Source organism: Mesoplodon bidens (genome assembly GCF_964165515.1).
Source record: "Mesoplodon bidens genome assembly, chromosome: 11".
NCBI classification, from domain to species: Eukaryota; Metazoa; Chordata; class Mammalia; order Artiodactyla; family Ziphiidae; genus Mesoplodon; species Mesoplodon bidens.
In genome coordinates this window covers 32,557,805-32,562,894 of record NC_138167.1, presented here as the reverse complement: position 1 = coordinate 32,562,894, position 5,090 = coordinate 32,557,805, and the positions used below count along the sequence as shown (strand labels likewise).

Genomic DNA, 5,090 nt, shown 5'->3' with positions numbered 1-5,090 from the left:
AGGCTGAAACCCACACCAGACATAGGGTGTGTGTGTACGTGTCTGTGTGCACACAGAATTCTATGAATTTCTTGCAAACAGAATATATTACATTGTATGGGGGTGTGGTTAAAGGTATTAAATTGTTAAATGCCAATATTTAAATCATACAACTTTTGTAACCTTGATTTGGTCTCCCTCCCCCCTTTTAAATATAGTAGGGTTATAGTCTCCAAATTTGAGAGTGACTTTTTTTTTTATTTTCTAGAAGTTTTTAATGTATTTTTAAAATTATACTCAACAGCAAAATCTTACAAAGATGTTTTATGATTACATCGTAACAAGCAGTTTTTACTGGGACAAAGAAGATATGCTAAAAGACAAATGAATTATAATAATTAAATATGCACAACTTATTGACATTTTTCTTAAGGCAAAAAGACTGGGATATATCCACTGAAGTCTAGGCATTCTGCCATCACTTCTGTTACCAACTGGAGTCAAAGTTTTAAAATTCCTGTGATCTTGAATGTCTTGTTAAGTGTTAAAGGGCTTTTGTTTTTCTTTTAGCCACTAGATTTTTCAGGAAAAATTCACCTGCTTTATATGAAGAACACACCAGAGGGCCACTTGCAGTATAATGAAATCCAAGGTCATTTCCTGCTTTTTCCCAGTATTTGAACTTTTCAGGAGTAATGTATTCTTCAACCTTAAGGTGGCGCTTTGTTGGCTGCATATATTGTCCTAAAGTCAAACAGTCCACATGTGCCTCACGAAGTGCTTTCATCGTTGCATATACTTGCTCGTCATTCTCACCTAAACCCAACATTATAGGTGTTTTAGAAATAACATCAGGTCGAACTTCCTTGGCATGTTTCAGTACACGTAGAGACTGCTCAAAATTGGCCCGGGGATCACGAACTTCCCTCTGTAGTTCTGGAACTATTTCTACATTATATGCATACACATCTAATCCTGACGGAGCAACTTTTTCTATTGCTTTAAGATGGCCTCAGAAATCAGGGGCGAGACATTCCACAAGGATTTTCGGATTCCTTTCCTTTAAGTAAGGCACAGTCTTTGCAAAGTGTTCAGCTCCTCCATCAGGCATATCTTCTCGATCCACAGACGTCAGGACTACATAATCCAGACCCCACTCTGCAACTGCCTTTGCAGTATTGTAGGGCTCATTGGCATCCAGTGGAGGTGGATTTCTTGCAGTCTTAGCAGATCAAAACCTACAACCTCTTGTACATGTGTCACCCATCAACATGATTGGGGCAGTGGCAGTGGCATATTCTCTGCCTCCCCAACACTCTCCAATATTGGGACACTGAGCTTCCTCACACCTTGTATGGAGATTTAAATTCTGCATTGTATTTTTCAGTTTATTGTAATTTTTCCCCATGGGAATCTCTGTCTTTAGCCATGGAGGTAGTCTTAACCGTTCTCCTTTCTGGCGTTTTACGCTTCCTTTATATTCATCCCAGGTGCTCTTGTCTGCTAGATCACCAGATACAAAATCTTGAAGGTCTGGTCCTTTCTGTAAAAATTCCTTTTTTCTTTTTTTTTTTTTATCTGGCAAGGAACTTACTTGACTGGACTGCATAAATACCTTCCAAATACCCAGGGGCCCACGGTGTGGACTGCGTTCCCACAGCATAGAGCATCCCTCTCTTTTTTTTCTAGCAGGGCCAAGGGATCACTAATTCCCAGGAAAAGAGAGATGGAAGAAAAAAGAAAGTGACTTATGTTTAAATGGCCTGGATATGCACCAAAAGTTGCAGTGAGCTTTAATTATGCTGACGATAAACCAAAAATACATGGTACACAGTATGACAAATACAAGGATATTTATGGCAACAAGAGGGCAAATTGATAGAAATTAGAACTGTTTTGGAAAATCTGGAAGGAATGTTGTCATAAATATGGAAATTTCTCCTAGAAAGTGTAGGTCACTCTATGCCACCCAGGGAGAGTCCTGGTCATCTTTTTCCTCAGCATTGACAGACGATTTTGGTCTCTTGAAAATTATGTAATTTCACATTTCTCCATTCCTCACATTACATCAGACACAATGGATACAAAAGCAACTTGGATATTGTTTGGATCTCTTTAATGCTAATTACTATTAGTACTGGACTCTACTCATTGACATAGCTATGGTCTAGAGTGTTAACCTTTGAATTTGCACAACCTCAAATCTCAGAGACCAGATCTAGAGGTAACTAGAAATCTGTGAAGTGTTGACTTTCTAATGCAGAGGGCTGTTTAAAAACAGCTCCCCGAGATGAGGGCTGGAGTGCTTGCCCCTTAAGTGTGCGGATCTGAGAGTTTGGCTTTGAGAGGTGTTTTGGAAATATTTGAATTGGCCTGAATTCCCATGTTCGAGGCAGAACTGTGGGCCCTCGACATGGATTGTTTGTTGTGGTTGCAGTTGCCAACACTGCTTCTCAAAGTTTAAGAGACGTGTCAGTCAGTGGTGATGCTATTCTCATCTTTTGTGTATGCTAGAGAAAAGGACATCCCCAGCAGTGGACAGGCGTGAAAGCAAGTGTGTGTGTGTTTGTAGTGAGGAGAGAATGGAAGGCCGGGGTGGACGGAGCACTACCAGACTGATGGAGAGCTCTTTGGTACTTTCCAGATAAAATGCCCCCCGCCAAGAAAATAATAGATGAACCTCAACCATGAGTTCTGCTGAGATGCCTTTCACCAAAGGAGATACTTCTCTTTATTGAGGGAAATTGCAGTTTTCAAAAGATGCTGACTCCAGTTGGGGCCCAAGTCAGTCCCTAACTATGACCTCTGTGGGTCTCCCAAGGTGGCCAGTGAGCTGAAACCAACATTTCAGAAGATCAGAGACTGAAGGTCCAGCCCTAGGAAGTAAACTGTATGGTTATATATTCCGGGAAAAGATAGACTGAGCCTGTGGATAATAATAATTATATGACTGAAGAACCAAAAGGAAAAGAAAAGGGAGTTGATTTATCCCATTACAGACCTAGTGCCTACTAGTTAATATGATTTGATTTCTTCTCTCCTTTAGTCTTCCCTGCCCTCCGCAGGGTTATTTGCCAAAGAGTGAATCATGACATGCACTGGTGTCTCATAAAAATTAGAGAAGACCTAATCACCTCATGAGATAGAAATCATGATCATGAAAATTAGAGAAAACCCCTCTCTGAAAGGCTTCTCAGGAGATGCAAAGAGCTGTAGTTGAGATGATTTCAATGCCATACTCTATGCCCAGTGGAGTTGTGTAAAGGTTTGGGATGAGTAAGGGGATTGGAGGGGGTGTACTAGCAACACAGGTGGACACGTAGAAAGTAAAGAGCCCCCAGCAGGCCATCTGGATTCCAGCTCCAGCTCACTCCCTGACTCCATCACAGCCTTTCTCAACCCAAGATAAATGTTAGGATCAACAGAGGATCATAGGATCCTCTGTGATCATAGGATCATAGAGATGTATGACATCTCTAACTCTCAAATTTCTAGAGAACGTTCTCTTAACAGTAGTCAAATAGTAATAATAATAATGGTAATGATAAAGAAGAAACAGATAATAATGACTTGTGGCTGAAAGAAGCCTGAGTACTTTAAAAAAATTGAACCTGCAGAAGAACTTCAGCTTTGCCTCCTATGAGCTGCTATCTTCTTTGGTTTTTTTTTTTTTTTTTTTGTGGTACGCGGGCCTCTCACTGTTGTGGCCTTTCCCGTTGCAGAGCACAGGCTCCGGACGTGCAGGCTCAGCGGACATGGCTCACGGGCCCAGTCGCTTCGCGGCATGTGGGATCCTCCCGGACCGGGGTACAAACCCATATCCCCTGCATCGGCAGGCGGACTCTCAACCACTGCGCCACCAGGGAAGCCCTGAGCTGCTATCTTGTAGCAGGATTTAAAAAACAAAAATTGCATGATGTAGTTACTAATTATATAACTTGAGAATTAGACACTAGGACATGTATCCAGTCTCTATTACTATCCTAGAGAGAAACAGAACACTGAATTCTAGTAGTGAATGAATCATTTAGAGTGCTACATCAGCTCTTCAGAGGAAAGCATAATTTCTAGGGCTGAGGAAGAAGCAACTAAAATCACAGTTTACATGGAACCGTTTGATCACTGTTTGGTTAAAATGAGTCTTCTGGTTTCGTTGTTGCTAGTTTTCTTTCTTTGCCATGCTGGTGGCTTACTGACTCTGTGTGTGTGTGTGTGTGTGTGTGTGTGTGTGTGTTCGGTCTTTTGCACATTTGTGTCTGTGGCATGCTTATCTAATCATGGCCTCCTCAGGGTCATCATCTACAGTCATACAGATCGTGCACTGTGCAAACCCCCTGAATAGGGCAGTGATGCTGCGAGTCAAAATCGGAACCATCACCAGGCTTAATACAGGCCCCTAACAGAGAAGAAAAAAGAACTACCCTCATTTCTCCTTTGAGCAGGGGAAGGAGGTTAAGCAGGGACAAAATTCTTAGCTAAGCTGGAAGGGACTTGGTAGAGGGACTGAGGAATCTTTTGATCTTCAGGGGTAGGTGTGATCTTAAAGAATCGAAGGTAGACGCTTGGGGCCTTACGTAGACATGGTGGTTTCTCTAGCCCTGGGCTTTGGCCCAGGAATTTGCAAAGTTCCCAAAGCAGCTATGGAATCAGGTCCTGGCCTGAGAGCACTGGGGCCTGAGAAGTGGAAGCAGCCCTCCCTTCTCCTGGGTCAGCTTCCATCTACCTTCCTCTTTGGCCGTGAAAACCCTTTGGTTTTGGCGATGCCTCCCCGCCCCCCCCCCCATCCCTCTGCATGCGAGTGTGGCCAGAGAAACCAAAGAAACTCATCCTTGGCATTAACTTTGCAACTCTGCACTTAAAGTTTTCCCAAAGATTTTATACCCTTATACTTTCTACTAGAACTTTCAGGTGGGGAGAAAAATTCTCATTTGCTCCTATTTTAATTGTGTTGAGGGTCATGTCCAGGCACCAGTATTTTTTTAAAAGCTCTGTTGATCCTAACACTTATCTTGGGTTGAGAAAGGCTGTGATGGAGTCAGGGAGTGAGCTGGAGCTGGAATCCAGATGGCCTGCTGGGGGCTCTTTACTTTCTACGTGTCCACCTGTGTTGC

General features: G+C 42.6%; 1 pseudogene across 1 annotated transcript; it reads right to left on the bottom strand.

The window, feature by feature from the left end:
- Positions 1-391: 391 nt before the first annotated feature.
- LOC308625394 (lipoyl synthase, mitochondrial-like) lies at positions 392-1,607 on the bottom strand (annotated as a pseudogene). The gene has a single exon. The product of its transcript is annotated as a lipoyl synthase, mitochondrial-like (transcript).
- Positions 1,608-5,090: the final 3,483 nt, after the last annotated feature.